Here is a 19,703-nt window from a genome sequence, read left to right on the forward strand (position 1 = left end):
ACTTTAAAGTTTTGTTAGCTGAAATCAGGGTAATGTTAATCTAGAGATAATCATTCCTCACTACAGAGGCAAGACCCTTCTGTGCACTGTACTCAATGCCCATGACTTAGAGGTTTTCCAGGCTGGCTGGTGGTAATAGACACTATTCCTGTGCCTCTGTGAGCAGCAGGTCCTGTTCCCTTTATTACTTTTGAATGATCCTTTCCCCAACCTAGGGTAGCTTCTTCACATACAAGTGCTGATCGATACTCTGCTAAATTCTCCAGGAAGCCCTCTTGATGATCTGCAACCTTCTCTGTCCTGCAGCTACTTCCTCTCCAGTATTCCATTCTACAAACTTTAGCCTCCTTGGTAGCCCCATACTCTCAGCTCCATCTCAGGGAGTCCATTGGGCTCTGTCCAGGTTCTGCTTCCCTGCACCATGGGCTGGAAATTCCCTCAAGGCAATAAGCTGGGAGTAATAGCAGGGGTCATCTCATTTGTTTCCCGTTTCTCCGGGATTACTGTCTTTAATTGTCTGATGCCCATATACTTCCTTGAAAACTGTTGTTTCATATCGTTCGTCAAATTTTTTGGAAAACCAGTCATAATAACTGCTTTAATGTTCTTGTCTGCTAATCCTAGTATCTGTTGTTTAAGGTAGGTGAGATGGTTGATCTGGTCCCTGTGATTCTATCTTGGCCAGAAGTGGAAGTCCAAGCCACTGGGAGTTTGAGATTAATTTGTTACCACAATATAATCTAGTCTGTCCACAAACATTATCCCCAAATCAGAAAGTCTATTAGCAAAGCATCTGTTTTTAATATTTAAAATAAAAACAAAATCCACAGTGATTTAAGACAACTTCAACTTTAGTGTTAAAGAAAGCTATTAGGCTCTCTATTAGCAGTTAGAGAGAGGACTGTCTCAAATACTGAGAATTCTACACAATACACTTTTGAAAAGTAACATGGATTTGGTTGTCTTCAGCCCCCAGTGAACAGGCCTGCTTAGAATTGAAGTATATGGATGTAGTCTTAAATTCGAATGGTAGAAATACATTTACAGTATTCCTTGGGTTGGAGGGGGTGGGGTGGAAATATAGAATAACTAATTCAGATTAAACTTTATTAAGAGATGAACCATATGTTACCTGGTCTGAAAATTCATAACAGGAATAGAACGTGCAGCTTTAGCAACAGTATTTCTGTGTGGTCTTATAAATAATGGAAATTCGACCTGCAATAACAGATGTATCTTAAGTAATAAGTCTCAAAATGGGATTTGAGAATTCATATCCTGTGCAGTCAACTTCAGTCTTTCTTGAATGAAACTATGCTAGTTTTTTTCTCTTAACTATCAAATTCTTTACATTTAGTTTTCTTTTTTTCTGTTTAAAAATCGTTTAATATAGGCAGTTTAAAAAATGATGAAAAGCATTCATGTTCCCACTATGCTAAGACAATCATTTTCAAATATTTTTATTTTCCAGTCCTTATGTGTGCGTGTGTGTGTGTGTGAGTAGTTTAAGCACAGGGAGATCAGCTCGGTGCTTTGTGAACACCTAGATGGGTGGGATATGGAGAATGGGAGGGAGACCCAAAAGGGAGGAGAAATGGGGATATATGTATATGTATAGCTGATTCACTTTGTTATAAAGCAGAAACTAACACACCATTGTAAAGCAATTATACTCCAATAAAGAGGTTAAAAAAATAAATAAAAAATAAAATAAAATTGATTTAAAAAAAAAAAGTACATAACATAGTGTATAGCACCTTGAATTCTGTACTATATTCTCTGGCTTCACATCCTTGCCTTCTCATTCCCTAGCTCTTTGATCCCAGACAAGTTATTTAACTCTGTGCCGCATCTTTATAACATGGAGAATATATTACCTACCTCATGTGGACGGTTTGAGGAGCTAATGGGATAATATTTGTAAAGTACTTAAAACAGAGGAATGTGCGTAATACACAATTAATACTAGCTATTTTTATAGATACTTACATGTTTCTATAGATTCTTCATAATTATTCTATGACTATATTCTATCATCTTAAAGGTCTGCAATTTACTGAATTAATTTCTAATTTTTATTTAAATTATTTCTAAATGTCATTATAGGTAATGCTACCGAGAAATCTTCATAAATGTATCTCTGATTCTATTGAATTATGTATCAGAGTGGGGTTATTGTGTAAAAGGGTTTGTATATGATGCTCTTTTCCAAAAGGGCTGCACCAATATATAATTGGTTTCTTGGATTAATTATTTTAAAGAGTGAATTGGTATTTTCTTTAATGATGGTAGATTGAAAATCACTTCAAATCTTAAATTCTTGAATATCTTATAGATTGATAAGCTTTCTCTCCACCCATATATAATAATCTCTCTTGATTAAAAGAATATATCCAGGTGCTGTACTTATTTATCCAGAAACAACATGAATGGGAGTAGAAGTAACATAAAAAGAAGAGTTAGATATACATTCTCAGATATCAAAAACTAATATAAAATGAAACTAATATATAATAAAAACTTCATTACATTGTAATTAAAATCTCCCCTCAAGCAGAAACATGCTTCATAAATTATTTAATCAAAAGTTTAATTTAGGTAAAATTTGTGAGAGAGTGGGAGATGGATCTAAAACTGTAGGGGTGGCAAGGTCTGGAAGAGCATGGAAGATCAGAAATATTGCTGTGGCCATTTTTGTATATCTGCCACACTAACACTTCAGCAATACTACTAATGCCATGAAATACTATATATTAAAACTGTAATATTAATACTAACACTGCAACTGGCAATGCCATATATTAAAACAGTATTAATACTAACAATGCAATACTTATCACATACCTCTGATGGTAACTGCACTACTTTTGTGTACTTCCTGGTTTTCATGGCCATCTCTTTCAGGTGACACAGGTTCCCTGAGAACAGAATTTGTACCTTAGTTATATTTTATTTCAAAACCTAGCACAAGGCTTAGTGCAGAATAGGCACTTAATACATGTTTGTTGTATGAGTGAAAAGTTCGAATCATCACAACTAAAAGAAAACACAAGGTAATATACAGTCATCCTTCAGTGTTCGCAGGGTGTTGGTTCCAGGATCCCCCGTGGATACCAAAATCCGAGAATGCTGGAGTCCTTCTGCTGTTGGTGTCTGCTGGTTGCGCATCCACGTGTGGCGGTAGCGGGCGGGGGCAGAGGGTGGGGTTCAGCCAGCCTTGGATGGAAAATATTCAATGGCAAAGTGGAAAAGGTGATGTCAAAAGAAGAAACATGGAAGGGCTTAAAAAGGTAGAATATTGAATTAGGATGTGAAATCTTTCCCACAGGAAATGTTAGGGGGGAAATTATACATTTGGAAGATACTATGATGTTTAGCTTCTGCTCTTGCAATCTGTTTTGGCAGACAACATTCAAAATTGAAGGAAGTTTCCAATTTACTCCAGATAGTGTTTTTTTTTAAAATAAATTTATTTATTTATTATTTATTTATTTTTTGGCTCCGTTGGGTCTTTGTTGCTGTGCTCGGGCTTCCTCTAGTTGCGGCAAGTGGGAGCTATTCTTTGTTGTGGTGCGCGGGCTGCTCATTGCGGTGACTTGTTGTAGAGCACAGGCGCTAGGTGCGCAAGCTTCAGTAGTTGCGGCATGCGGGCTCAGTAGTTGTGGCTCGCGGGCTCTAGAGCACAGGCTCAGCAGTTGTGGCGCATGGGCTTAGTTGCTCTGCTGCATGTGGGATCTTCCCGGACCAGGGCTTGAACCCTTGTCCCCTGCATTGGCAGGCAGATTCTTAACCAGTGTGCCACCAGGGAAGTCCCCAGATAGTGTTTTATGTGATGTTATCATTTAAGCAGTCAGTGTTTTCCTGAGAGATTACTTCATAGTCCTTAGTTATATCAATACATCACCCAAATACTCTTTTTCTTAATGGAATATTTTTTTATGTGTAAAGTGCTTTGGACAAGATATACTTGGCCTCATTCTGCTTCTCCATTAATGCATTTTCTATGCTTTATGCTTTACAGTCTGATTCGAATTTTTTAAATACTCCATTGATTTTAATCTAAGCCAATGTAATATTTTGTGTTCACACCAGAATCTTTTCTGTAGGGATATCTCAGATCATTTAACCTAATGGGATTCTTTTTAAGATGTATAGTGCAGGAGTGATTTTACTTATATTCTAAATAAGATGCTGAAAGGTACAAAGATTATTTCTTGATTAAAAATCTCATCCAAACTCAGAGATAAATCTCCCACTAGCATGCAGGTAGTACATTTTCTCAAAATGGTTTTCCCCACAAAGCAGAATCCTTAACTTTTTGTTTTTTAATCCAGACCATTGGAAATGCTGATGAAAGATAAGAACCTCACCCTCAGAGTAAAAACAAACAAACACATAGTCACACATAGTCACACATTTTTGTTGTTGTTGTTTTGCATACAATTGCCAAAGCTATCACAGCTCACAGGAGAACCTCCATTATCCAAAAGTTAAGGGTGGACTCCTTTGTTCTGGAGGGTGTATCTTACCATTGACTTTGTCATCATCACCATCATTATCATCCTTACCATTATGACCACAATCATTAGATGTTGTTTCTATAGTAGTTTAGAATTTTCAATGTACGTGAATCTATATTGTTTAATTTTCAAGACAAATTTTGTGTGAGTGTATGTGTGTATACACACTTATTCTACAGTTAATTTAGTAAACATTCAGTGAGTATCTTCTTTGTGCCAGGCACTCTTTTAGAAGCTAAGAATAAAAATAAAATCTGCCCTGGAGGAGTTCACATCTCTTAGTGTTGATAGACTGACGACAAATAATTACAGAGTAATTGGAGTACAAAGCCAAGAGAGCTGTAGCAGAGATACATAAGTAAATGCTGTGGCAGCTCAGCCCAGGAGACAATGAATTCCTTCTTGGAGGAGCGCCATCGCCAAAGCTTACATTCCAACAGACATGGAATATCAATATTTTGTCAATAAAATACACTCAAATTACTTCCACCACCATCACCATTCATTTCATTGTCCCCTACTATAGAAGATGTATTTCTGTTCATTTTTTTCCAATTTTTTTCTAATACATGTACGTACCCAGCCTCCCTGACCCACCCCCTCCGATAATTGTCAAAAAAATTAAAATTTTTTTGCAGAAACATAATGAGGGACTAAATGTTGCTCTTTCCCTATTCTAAACAGTTTTCTTGGGCATACAGTATATCTTTTCCTCTGGAACTTTCTGGTACCCTGAATCATTGGTGTATTATCTTTGTATGTTATGTAACATCTCTATCTTGGTTTTTTTTTTTTTCTTTTCTAACTTGGGCAACTTTTTAAAGATCATAGTAATATATCTATACACAAACTAATCAGTTTTTATTTTGTGCAGATAGCTGTTGACGTTTATCTCCTTAATGCTCTTCTTCTGTTTTCTGGTAGACTGATACCTGATCAACTATTTTTGTAGGATGTAAAGAGGGATCTTCTTAGCAAGCTGAAAAGGTCACTATAGAACCAAAATAAATGAAAAAAATACCCAGCCTTCCTTGTTTTGGGTACAGACTATCCTCAGTTATTCATCCAATAATTACTGAGTACAGGATTGGCTACATACATTGAAGAACTTAGTGTCAAATAAAGATCTGGGGCCTCTTATTCAAAAATTAAGTGTTTCAAAATGGCAACAGCAGAACACTAAACCAAGGGTGGGGCTCTTCTCTGCATGGGGCCTGGTGTGATTGTACAGGTCACACTCCCATGAAGACAGCCCTATCTTAACATATACTATGTGCCTGGCACAGTGAGTGTCCAGACTACCAAGAAAATTAGGAAGAGATCACTGCCTCCCAAAGAAAACAGACAAGTAAACAGACAATTGCTTTACTAATTTAGCACAAATGTATCTGCACAGCATCATAGTCTATGGAACCACTATTTTGGCACCTAAAAAGCACTGAAAAGCAATTTAAATATCTACTGAACACTTTCACTAAAGTTCCAAAAGGAAATTACATAGAAAAAGTTAAGAAATGTATTTCTTTTATTTTCCTTTCCGTGTTCCAAACTGGATGATCCCCACCTGTTATGAACTGAATGTTTTTGTCCCCCCACAATTCATATGCCAAAACCCTACAATCCAATGTGATGGTGTTAGGAGGTGGGGCCTTTGGGAGGTAATTAGTTCTAGAGGAGGTCATGAGGGTGGGGCCCTCATTATTGGGATTCATGTCCTTATAAGAGTCATGAGAGAGCTTGCTGTTCTCTGCTCTCTGCCATGTGAGGATACAAAGAGAAGGCAGCTTTCTGTAACCCAGAAGAGGGTCTCACTAGAACTTGACCAAACTGGCACCCTCAACTCAGACTTCCAGCCTCCAGAACTGTGAGAAATAAGTTTCTATTGTTTATAAGCCACTCAATTTATGGCACTTTGTTATAGCAGCCTGAATAGCCTAAAACACTGCCTTAAACCTTTCATTTTAGTTTCTCCAGATCTTAGAACCTTTCAAAACAGTATTTCAAAACTCATCCACACTGAACTTTTTCTCTCCTCTGTACTCTTCTCTCTTCTTATCACATCTTTCTGGACCTTGTCTTTTTTCCTGAAAGGGAACTAGTTCTTGGCCTAGTAGTGAAAATCAATCTAGTTTTCACTGGCTTACCTAAAGCAGCCACAGGCCAAACCACCCACAGTCCCTCTGATACCCTCAGCCTTTGCATTGTCTTCATACACTTTTCAAAGAAACACAGAGTTATTTGTTTTGTTTATTTATTTTTCTAGTTTACTTGTTTATTGTCTTTCTCCTAACCAGAATTTAATTACCAAGAATGAAGACACTTGGCCTGTTACTTGGTTCCTAGAGCTTTGAAGTGTAGGCTCAATGATGTTCTGTTGGATACATGAACTGTAAAGAATTCAGGAAGTGTGGAGAAAGGGTAAAGAAGAGAGAGTGGTGAGAGATGCAGCTGGAGCAATACAAAGTTCTAGGAATAAACAAGGCAAGACCTGGGGTTTAGACCGGACCCCAAGGGCTGTGTGGAGCCATTGAGGAGATAGAAACAGAGCTGTGCTATTTAGAACATCTCTCCCATGTTGAGAGACCATATAAGATGCAGGGTAGAGAATGGATTCAGTAGAAGTCAGACTGTAAACAAGACACCAGTTAGGAGAATATTGTAGAAATCCAGGCAAAAGATAAAGGAATAGAGAAAATGGGACAGGTTCCAGCTCCTTCTCTTGTGTTGATCCTTCCTGTTTCCTGTTTTAATCAAATTGATCAAATTTACAATTGTAAATCAACTACACTTCAATTAAAAAATATAAAACTTTTTGAAAAAGATAAAATTTACAAAATCAGATATATAGCAGTAAAAAATAAAGTAAGCTAGAAGACTATATGTTGTGGCAAAACTCTACAGTAAGCCTTGTGACTCCCAGCTCTTGATTTTCACGCTTTTGTGTGATTTCCTCTCCTTCGGGGTGGGTACTGGACCTGTGGCTTGCTTTAAATCAATAGAATTCGGCAAGGGTAATGGATGTCGCATCCATGGTTACGTTACATAGGACTGTGCCCTCTGCCTTGCAAAGAGACTCTCTGCCTTGCCAGCCAAGGCCCCAATTCTACAACCACAAGGGACTAAATCTGGCCAACAACCATGTGAGCTTAGAGGTGGATCCTTCACTGGTTCAGCCTTGAGACAAGACCTCAGCCTCAGTCAACACTTTGATTGTAGCCTTGGGGAACTCTGAAGCAGAGGACCCAGTTATACCATACCCAGACTCATACCCCACAGAAACCGTGATATAACTAGTAATGTGTGTTGTTTTAAGCCACTACATTTGTTGTTATGTATCTATGCAGCAATAGACCACCATTACAACATAGTAAAAGAAAAAAGAAGAAAAAGACTGTAGAGACTAAACATGAAAACTGCCTCAGAACTGGGCACTACCCTGTGAATAAATTAAGATAACAGCAAATGGCTAGCAAGGGTCTGGTGTCTGTACCCTTGGGTTTGGAGTTTGCTTTCTTTTATAGTACGTATAAGTAATTGTAATTATAATAACGTAAGTTTTCAAGTATTTGCTTGATACCTATCTCTCCCAAATAGACTTTAAACTTTTTAATACCAGGAATAGTGGGGACGTGTCTTCATTTTTATACTGTATCCCCAGGCTTAGCACAGCCTGGCAGAGCGTCGTCACTCAAACATACATCTATTTAAGATATCTGATGGTTGAATAAAAGAATGAACTGCAGCAAGTTCCTGGGACCTAATGTCTCAGGTCGAAAGCTGTATTTTAGAGACACCTGGCAGAGAGCCCTGAGGATCTGGCTCTATGTACACACATGAGCAATTATTTTCTAGAGCAGAGCTGTTTTCATCAGGCCCAGGAAGACTGCTGAACCCTAGTCTATTGCAGATGGAAGACAACACCCCTGTGATTTTCCTCTTCTCTTTTTTCTTTACCCTTTTTCAGGCTTAGCCCCTTTCTGATTTGGAAACCCTTTGTTCACCACACCTGACTTTCAACCCAAGATGCATTTTCTCCAATGAGTATTGTCTTCTGTCCTCACAATGTTGAAAAGCAAAAAATTAAACTATACAACACTACTTTATTAATCATTCCTCACACCCCTTGCCCTGGTGGCAGATGTGTGATCTGCCTTCTGAGCATTCCCAGTCATTCTAGATCCCCAAAACAGATTGCTTCATCAAGGCTTTAGGAAAATTGGCATCAGATCTGCAGAGACAGCCTTTTGCTCATTTCTAAATCCCCAAATGCCAACTTTTTACATCATTTTCTCTCCCACAGCATATTCTAAGAATTCTCACTGTTCTACCCTCTAATTTTTACCTCTTCAGTATTATATTATCTGTTGTCTCTTTAATTTTTTTTCCTTCTACTCCAGTTTATCTATATACCAGTCTAAGCACATTTACTTTTTCTCTCTTTAATTGCCAGTGATGCCATCTATAGTAGTTAGATTGGAGTTTATTTTATACACTGCTATCATTCAAAATAACCGTTTTGGTTTTTTTTTTAATATTACCAAAGTAATGTATGGTCAAGACATGTAGATAAGTAACATGGGTAAGAAAAAAGAAAAAGTCCAGCCATCGAGGAATAAACACTGGTAACATCATAGTAATTTCTTTCCAATATTGCCCTGTGGTAAATAAGAAAGAAAATTGTACTAATCCATTTCTTATTTGCAGAAATATGGCAGTATAGATGTCCAGGAAAACTTCACCCAGCACCAACACCTAAAAATGCTAGATAAAACATTTTGTGAAAATACTTTTTTTTATAGTAAAGCTGATCTGGCAGTGAAGGAAGGAAAAGATCAGAGGTTACAAATGACAAGGAAGCACAAACCCAGAGTGTCTTGAAGTCAGCGTTTGCCCTGAGGGGAACTGCTGACTCCACAGCCTAAGGCTTGGGTTTCCATGGGTCACGCCTGAGTGAGACAGGAGGAAAAACCTGTCCCCTGAGGACAGTAGGGGCAGGATTGGGATCTCACACCTGATGCAGAACCCTTAGAGGGTGGCACCTTTTTTGGTTGAACTTGGAAAAATTGATTCTGCAGAGGGAAACAGTGGGCAATGCATGTCTCCTTAGCCCTTGGTGCTGCGTGAAATGAAAATTAAAAAACATTGAAAATTCCCATCTATAATTCTACACTCAGAAGCAAACATAGATGCTCTTTTGAAAAATATACTTTAAGTGCCATCTTCAAATAATTCCAGAAAATCAAGTTTCAGACAGGGCACATGCTCACAAACAACAATGGGCAAGAGTCACAGAAAAAACAAACTGCAGAATCAGAGCTTAGAGACTTCACGTCTTTGAAAATTGACAATATAATAAACAAACTAGGAGTGTTACATCCGTTTAAAAAAAATAAAAGAGGGACTCAGAAGAATGATAAGGGGGTTTCAAGATTTTCAAAATCGATGAAGTAGATTTCAAAGAGAACCAAATAGAGTTCTAGAAATTAAAAAAATAAATATAATAATTAAATTAAAAACTCAGTGGGTGAGACTTAAAGAGAAGGTAAACTGGAAAATAAGAGCTGAAGAAATGATAGAAAACTGGACATAGAGATAAAAATTATGAAAGAAAGCTAAGGAACATAAAGGATAGAATGAGAAGGTTTAACAAACATTAAATCATAGTCCCAGAAAGAAAGAACAGAAAGAGTAGCAGAAAAGTCATAGCCAAAGAAATAATGAGTAAGAATATTCCAGATTTTATAAAAGACTCCATTTCTCAGAGTCAGAAAGTCCAAAAGAACTTAAGCAATCTAAACAAAAACCTATCCATACCCAGCCACATTATATTGTAATTACAAAATGCTAAGGACAAGAAGAAGATTTTAAAAAGCAAAAAAGTTAACTGGAGAGAAAAGGAAGACATAATGGAACAAAATTTAAACTGACATTTTGACAACTATGAAAAGTAGAACATAATTATCTTTAATGAACTGAGAAAAAATAACTATCAACATGGAATTCTATGTCTAGCAAAGAATATCTTACAAATAAGGGTAAAATAATGACATTTTCAGACAAGAAAGAAACTAAGTTTAGTTAAAAATTAATTAACTCTAAAGGAACAGCTAATGAATGCAATTCAAGAAGAAGAAAACTGATCCCAAAAAGAAGGTGTGAGCTACAAGAGAAATGTGAAAAAAGAAAATATAAACTTTTTGGTAAATATTACATATACCAATAACAATATCTAATAACAAATATGTTATATAGCCAGTAACATTTTTAAAGAAAATTATTCTTTTTTTTCTTTGGGGGGAGGACAAAGGGAGGGTGGGTAAAGGCATCAAGATAGAACTAAATGACTGGGCAAAATTACCATATATGTGAGGAATAGTGTTATCAATATAAAATGTTCTTGCATGGCTTGGTGAAAAAGTAAAGATATTAATAAACCTCAGATTTTTTTTAGTTAAATACACAATTGAACATCTCTAGAGTACTCATTAAAACTAAAGAAATAGAATAGAAATTGTGCATGATTTCAAAATTAAGAGGGAAAAGTAAATTATTTAGGGAAAGCTCAATACAAAGCAAGGCAAGAAAGACTAATAAAAAGCAAACATAAAAATTAGTATGAATAAGAGGATAGAAATAAACCAAATATATTAGGAATCATAATCAAGGCAAATCAACTAAACTGTCCAGTTTAAATTTTTCAGATTGCATGTTTTAAAAAATACATCCTAATGTAGAGAAAAGATGAATGTGAAATAATCAGAAAATACATCTTGTCCAGTGATAACCAAAAAAAAGCAAGTAAACTATATTAATATCAAGGGAAAAAGACATAAAGGCAAAAAAGGCTTTACTAGAGATGGAGGTCACCATACATTGACACAAAGTCTCTAGCTGTCTGGAAGATGAGAATTCTAACTTTGTATATTCCTAATAACATAGCTTCAAAATATATAAAGCAAAACTTAGCAGAAATGTAGAAATAAATTAAAAATGTACTATTACAGTGAAAGATTTGAACATACTTCTCTCAATAATTAAAAAATCTAGCAGAAAGCTAGATTATTGGTAATAATAATTATTACCAAAGCTATTATTGGTAATAATAGAGAATATTTGAACAACACAAAGAACAAATTTATTCTAATAGCCATAATGCACCAAGAATGGGAGGATGCACATATTTTTAAGTACAAGTGAAACATTAATAGAAATTGACCATCATCTGGAGAGTATAGCAAGTATACTTGCTATATTTGTATGGCAAGTATACTTGCTATACAAGTATATTTGTCAATTCAACGAATTGCAAAGAATCAGTATCATATTTACTATATTCTCTGGCATCAAGGCTATTGATTTAGAAATCAATAAGTAAAAGATATCCAAAATCTGATCTGTTTGTAAATTAAATGTATACTTCAAACTGTGTATCAAAGAAAATTCATAACTAAATTTTAAAAGTGCATATAATAATTGAATAGCAGAATACTACTTAAGAAAATGTATACAATGAAGCTAATGTGGTAATATTTAGAATAGCAACTAAAATGTAAGTTAGAAATATCCTAACAAGATGTTTAAGACCGTTATGAAGAAAACTATAAAGATTTATGTTTAAAGATAGTAAAGGGGACCTAATTAACTGAAGAAACTTGTAATTTTCATGGGTAGGAAAACACAATATCATATAGATGTCTGTTTTTCCAAATTGATCCATATACAGGCAGTAAAATAAATGAAAGTAAATGAACTTCAGTTCCATGATTCAACCTGGATTAATCTCAAAAGTATGTTATGCAAAAAAAAAAAAGAAAAGCTAATCTTAGAAAAAAATATACAGAATGATTACATTTATTTTAAAAATAGGCAAAACTAAACAAAATATTGTTTAGGCATACTTACCATATGAGGTTACATTTTAAAGTACAAAATGATTAATATAAAAGTTAAGAGGAAGCCTACCTCACGGAGGAGAGAGAAGGGGAAAACTTTAGAGAAGAGTCTTTGTAATGTTGTATTTCTTAAGGCTGGGTGGGGTGTATACAGGTATTAGATTTTGTTTTGTTTTCTTTAAAATGGACAAGTATGGTATTCATGCCAAAAACCTTTTTAAAGAAAATTATACTTCTCAAATTGGGAAGTATAAACCTTCACCCTAAAAAGAGAATTCTTAGAACATTCATTTTACTTAAAGATTTTAAAACAGTTTACCATAATCCATCAAGGCAGTCTTGTACCTAATGGTTATAATAAAACATTGTTGCTCCATTTCCATGGAAGACAGTCTGCTTTTCCTATTGACCATTTTGTATCGTTGCCTCGCAGAAGTGAATGGATTCTGTCACCTTTATATTTGTCAGTTTGTTTTTATCACCCACTTAGCATCTACCTGTCCTGATGATTTCTGCTGAATACATAACTCACTCATCCACATTTTCAAATGGCTCCTGGGTCAATTTCCTTTTTCAGACTTTGAGAAGATGGAAACAAGAAAGCATGGAAAGAGGGACTATACAGAGAAGGGAAGAGAAGGAGCAAAAAAGAGGCCGTGGATTCCCACTTACCTTCCTTCATGTCTGAGGTGACCTGTCAGGGAGGACTCTGACCCCATAACTTAGACCAAGTCAGATTTTCCTGGCACGTCCTTGTAGGATTCTACATTTCCCTACCCCCACTAGCACATCGTATCTTGTTATAATTGCTCAGTGCCTCTCTTCACCCACTAAAGCACAGGCACCACAAAGGGAGGAGCAAGTTTGGCTTATTCTCCATTGTATTTCCAGCACCTTGCTCGTTTGGCAAAGAGCAGGTCTTCAATACAAGTTGAATGAATGAATGGACAAGAGACATGCTCCCAAGTGTCATTAGTAAGCATACAGGTCTTTACAGCAGCCTGAGAAGAACATGAGGGCTACTATCCTTTGCTTCCCCTCCTTCCTCTTCTCTGCTCTTAGCACTGTACTTGTTATTAAATGAAAGTCTTCCAGAAGGGTCTTTTTTAATTGAAGTATAGTTGATTTAAAATATCGTGTTAGTTTTAGGTGTACAGCGTTGTGATTCAGTATTTTTGCAGATTATATTCCATTCTAGGTTATTACAAGATAAGGGCTATAATTCCCTCTGCTATACAGTCTATCCTTGTTGCTTATCTATTTTATGCCTAGTAGTTTGTGTCTGTTAATCCCATACCCCTAATTTGTCCCTTCACCCTTCCCTCTCCTCACTGGTAACCACAAGTTTGTTTTCTATATCTGTGAGTCTTTCTGTTTTGCATATACATCCATTTATATATATATTTTTAGATTCCACATATAAGTGATATCACATATTGTCTTTCTCTGTCTGACATTTCACTGAGCATAATATTTTCTAGGTCCATCCACATTGCTACAGATGGCAGTATTTCATTCTTTTTTATAGCTGAGTAAAATTCCATTGCATATATATGTGAATATATATATATATTTATATATATATATATATATATATATATATATATATATATATATATATATATATATATATAATCACATCTTCTTAATTCAGTCATCTGTTGATGGCACTCAGGTTGTTTCCATATCTTGGAATATTGTAAATAGTGGTGCTATGAACACTGGGGTGCATGTCTGTTTCAAATTAGTGTTTTCAGTTTTTCTGGATATATACCCGGGAGTGGGATTGCTAGATCATATGGTGGTTCTATTTTTAGTTTTTTTAAGGAACCTCCATACTGTTTCCCAGTGGCTGCACCAGCTTACATTCCCACCAACAGTGTACTCAGGTTCCCTTTTCTCCATGTTCTCTCCAACATTTGTTATTTGTAGACTTTTTGATGATAGTCATTCTGACAGGTGTGAGGTGATACCTTGTTGTGGTTTTGATTTGCATTTCTCTAATAATTAGCCATGCTGAGCATCTTTACATGTGCCTGTTAGCTATCTGTATGTCTTCTTTGGAAAAATGTCTAGTTAAGTCTTCTGCCCTTTTTTTCATTGAATTGTTTGTATTTTGTTTTTGTTTTTGATATTGAGTTATATGAACTACTTGTATATTTTGGATATTAACCCCTTGTTGGTCTCATCATTTGCAAATATTTTCTCCCATTCTGTAGCTTGTCTTTTCATTTTGTTGATGGTTTCCTCTGCTGTGCAAAAGCTTTTAAATTTAATTAGGTCCCATTTATTAATTTTTGCCTTTCCTTCTTTTGCCTTAGATTAGGAGACTGATCTAAGAAACTATTGCTACAATTTATGTCAAAAAAGTGTTCTGCCTATGTTCTCTTCAAGGAGTTTTATGGTCTCATATCTCACATTTAGGTCTTTAAACCTTTTTGAGTTTATTTTTGTATATGATGTGAGGGAGTTTCTAATCTCATTATTTTACATGTAGCTGTCCAGTTTTCCCAGCACTACTTGTTGAAGAGACTGTCCTTTGTCCGTTTTATATTTTTGCCTCCTTTGCCGTACATTAATTGACCATAGGTGCATGGGTTTATTTCCAGGCTCTCTATTCTGTTCCATTGATCTACTTGTCTGTTTTTGTGCCAGTACCACCCTATTTTGATTACTGTAACTTTGTAGTATGGTTTGAAGTCTGGGAAGATTATTCTTCCAGCTTTGTTCTTTTTTCTCAGGACTGCTTTGGCAATTCAGGTCTTTTATGGCTCCGTATAAATTTTAGGATTATTTGTTCTAGTTCTATGAAAAATGTCCTGATAGGGATTGCAATTAAATCTGTAGATTGCTTTGGGTAGTGTAGCCATTTTAATAATATTAATTCTTCCAGTCCAAGAACATGGGGTATCTTTCCATTTCTTTGTATCATCTTCAATTTCCTTCATCAATGTTTTATAGTTTTCAGAGTATAATACAGATGTGTCTAGCCCATTCTCTGGTCAAAAGCCCACATTAAAGCTTTTACCATGTGTCTTAATGGGTCATTAAGACTAGGTAATTTTGGAGAAATAATTATTGCCATCAGGTCTGCTGGTAATTTTTTTTGTCTTTTATTCTTTTATTCTTCAAGGGCATTTTTTTCACATTGTATTCACCTGCTAGAATTAATGTATGTCAGAGATGGTTTGGGAATTCTGTCATGTTATTTTCATTGCTGTTTTTTGAAAGTTCTTTGAATAATGTGTTATTGATTAGGATTTATCCTTATTTTTGCAAAATGAAATTTGGGAGACTTGGATTTTTAATGGTGCAGGTATAGTCAGGTTGGTCTCATCCTTAATTGATTTCCATAAACCACTGTGCTGTGTGTTTGCTCCAGTTGCAGCCCTGTCTTTTCATTTTAGCCCTTGCAGTTATTGTTACAGAAACATAGAGCTATGGGATGCTGGAATAGGAAGGTTCTTTTGAGATAATCTAGTCCTGCTGTCTCATTCTATTTGTTGCTACCCAGCTCTCCTATTCCCTTTCTAAACTATGTGCAAAAGTAGAATTTGTTTCTGAAGATTGATCATTTCTGGGGGAGGAGATTTTTAGTCCAACATCAAAAACTTTTTTAAAAGAAATGTATAGAAAATATTTACTACTAATAAGAAAAAAAAACTTACTAGAGAACTCTTTATGATTTTTATGATTCTGAAAGTTTGACAAGATAAAATAGAAGAGGCTTTGTAGCCAGATGGAACTGATTTCAAACACCTGATTTGTAATTATAATAATCTAAACCAGAGTGAGGCAAACTTCTCTGAAGGGTGAGATTGTAAATATTTTAGGTCTTGCAACTCCTCTCTTTAGCAAGTACTGTACTTAGCTCTGTCTTTGTAGCTGAAAGTAACCACAGACAATACATAAATGAATGACTTTGGCTGTCTTCCAATAAAATTTTATTTACAGAAACAAGCAGCAGCCTGGATTTGGCCTGAAGGCTGATAAACTGATAAGCCTACCCCTGATAAAGTGTCATTTTCCAGGTATATAAGCTTGAGGAATTTACTTAAATATAAGCACTGTAATTGATAACTACTGGATAATTAATACATTTAACTGCCCCAGATTTTGAGTTCCTCAAGATTAGAGCTGCAAATCCTCAGGGCCTAGCACACAGTGCCAAGCCATAGTAGCATTTATTAAATGTTAGTTGAATGAATGAATAAATGCGGGTATGCTTTGGAAAACTCCAGAAAATCACAAAAATAAATTTTGTGCACAATCACCAAAGAATAAAAATATCTACAGGCCTTTCCTTTCTTTACAAACTTTACATTGAGCATGCACAACATTGTACATGTTTAAATATGTAAATCTCAGATTTGTATTTGTTAAGTATTTTAAATTTACAAAAAATATGAGACCCTTGCAATCCTCAGTCTGAGATTGAGGATTTGCCCCAAGTGGATGGTATTAGGAAATTAGGCATGCCCTAAAGACTCATCTTAATAAATTACTGATATCTGCATTCAGCTAGATCAAAATAGGACTAATTAACCAAATCGTTTCTGTTGTAAAACAGCATAAAAAAATTAATCCACAACCAGGTTGCAAACTGCTGTCACAAACTTGAGGACTTCTAGAAAATGCTTTCATTTTATGTTAACATAAACAACTTAAAAAATATTTTTCAGGTTATCTGACATATTCTTGCTCAATTTCTCAACTGATTACTGAGACAGGAAGGAACCAGAGGTAATTTTTTTACACCTGAGAGAAGAAACAAGACAGAGATTATTTTTTTCCTCTTTCGCCCCTGGGTGGCATCTGTGAAGTAGCAAAACGCGTGTCTCACTTTGCAAAACTGAACAGTGTTTGCAAGGAAAAGCACAGAAGGGTAAACACTGGTTTGCTAGGAAATAAGGAAGCCTGCTTTTTGAAACCACATTCTCCCCAACTGCAACTTGCAGGTATAAGTCTGTGCTTAGCGGTTAGGGCCACCTTGGCAGCCTCACCAACTGTGACAGAAGCAACAGAGAAAGACCATCATGACCCTGCAGCTTACATTTTCTGTCCTTGAATCCATTTTGTGTTATTCTTTTGAGTTTTTTTTTAAATTGTGCTGTGTTTTGCTATTTTCTACTCTCACTGCAATCCCTGAAAATTTATGAAGGACAACCACTGCATACTCATGGGATATTATAAGGTAGAAACATATTTTTCTTTAAGTTTATCAACCAAAAAGTTCTGTCGTTTTCAAGTTATTCTGAGAGGCTATAAGCTTATGCCAGTGGCTGTGTCATTGTCCAGGGTACATTTGCAGCTGCCCAGTTGGAATCTTTTCAAATTCTCTGCAATACTGTTTTGAACCTTTTTGAGGGTAGCAATGCTTTATCCTTTGAGAGTGTGTTTGATTTTGTATGAACAGTTCTAAATCATTCAGAACTAAAACACATGAGCCAGGTGAGTGGCCAAGTTGCATAACACAGTTTTTCATCCAAAGCTGAGCTGGACTGTTGGGGAGAGAGACGTCCTGGGGCTTGGGAGCTTCCTACAATGGGAAGCAGAATAGAACTGGGTCAGAAACTGCAGTTTTCTAGTGTGGCTGCTAGACAAGATGTCAACACATTTCCAAAATGTCCACATTCCAGGAATGTTTTGAGCTTTGAAATTAGCTAACTTACCAAGCAGAATGCTTTTAAGGGAATATTCATGTGTGTATTTTTTAATTAACTTTTTTAAAGCAAAAATCATATAGTACTAACCATGTGCCATTCCTTATTCTACGAATTTCACAAATATTAATTCATTAAGCCACATAACCCTAGGAGGTCTCTACTGTCATTAACTCCATATTACAGATGAGAAAACTGAGGTCTAATAAGTTGCTCAAGGTCAAACAATGTGTTGTGTTTTAATGATCTCCCACTTAGTTCAGCTCCAGAGCATTTAGTATGTTTCTATGTGGCATCACTTTTACTGCTTTATGGCTATGCCCCCTAGTAGACTATACAGCATGAATTCCTGTGGTGAACCTCTGTCTCCAAATTCATGCTTTTTCCCCCATATGGATATACCAGACAAGTTCCGTCAAGAAAATGGGTACTTCAAGCCAGAAGAGATTTAATATAGAAAGGGAATCAGGAGCTTCCAAACCATCAAAAGGGCCAAAGGACAAAGAACAGGGAAGGGCTCTTCAAGCTTTCAGGAAGCCGCGAGTAGCCAACCTGCAGATACACCAGCAGCAACTGCGGTGCCTCCACACTGCAAATCTCACCTCTGCCAACACACACGTGACTTTTGCATCTACTGGAAGAACACAAGTATATCTTCGGCTTTTCCTCTACCCTCCAGACATCTTGAAAGCGTCTGATTTGTGGACTTTCAATCAGCAATTCTGCTAGTAAAGACTCTGGAAAATGTAGCTCCTGTGTCTATAGCTCCTGCCTTACAAGGGAGCGCATAGAAGGAGACAATGATGCTAGTTGCCGATAGACAGGCAAGCTGGAAGTCAGGGAAAGTTTGTTCTAAAACAATTGATATTATGGCTCACTAAGCAGACCAGATAATGAAAAGTCTATACATTAGCCTCTCAGTCAGAGAATCAATACTTATTAGTTATTTGTTGTGGACCAGCAATGGAACAGGTGCCATGGGAGATATTAGACTTAAAACCACCTTCCATATTCTAATGTTGATTTGACTATGAGCCAGGGATGGCCAGTTCCTCCCTCTTTAAATTCGGTAGAGAATCGTGTCAGTACTGATCCTAAGCAAGAGTGAATAAATAGAAGGGAAAGAAAAATGGAAACATGTAAATTGGTTTTTCTCTTCCCTTATTCTCTGTGTGGCTGCTTTTAAGCCACATTTTTGAAAGTGCTGTTTCTCAGATTATAAAGCACAGCTAAGTGGCAAAGGGAAATGCCTGTTTTTACCAACTTTTAAGGAGTGTGGAAGTTAAAGCTTTAAGTATTCATGGTTTTAATTTTAGGCTCAGATGCAATACAGTGACCTAGAAAGGCTAATGCTTTATATGGTATAAAGTTTCAAAAATAGTCAGCTGAATAACTCTGGGGAACTCCCTTTGCAGATGGAAAAAATCATTTGTTAAATTGCTCTCTCTCTCTCTCTCTGATTTTGTTTGCAAGGTCATCCACTAGGGGAAAAATATACAGGCCACATGGATCCCAAGCTTTGCTAAGCACCTACCTAATACTTCTTCCTAATTACATTGCATGAGTCATAATGCAGGAAACATGATATGTTAATAATTTAAACCCAATATACAGACTAGTTACAATTT

General features: G+C 36.0%; 1 protein-coding gene across 5 annotated transcripts in view; it reads left to right on the forward strand.

The window, feature by feature from the left end:
• Positions 1-19,703, forward strand: part of PTCHD4 (patched domain containing 4) — a gene marked incomplete at its 5' end in the record, with an annotated part of 203,775 nt that overhangs the window by 96,576 nt on the left and 87,496 nt on the right. The window lies entirely within an intron of this gene.

This window comes from Balaenoptera physalus, assembly GCF_965194825.1.
Source record: "Balaenoptera physalus genome assembly, chromosome: 11".
NCBI classification, from domain to species: Eukaryota; Metazoa; Chordata; class Mammalia; order Artiodactyla; family Balaenopteridae; genus Balaenoptera; species Balaenoptera physalus.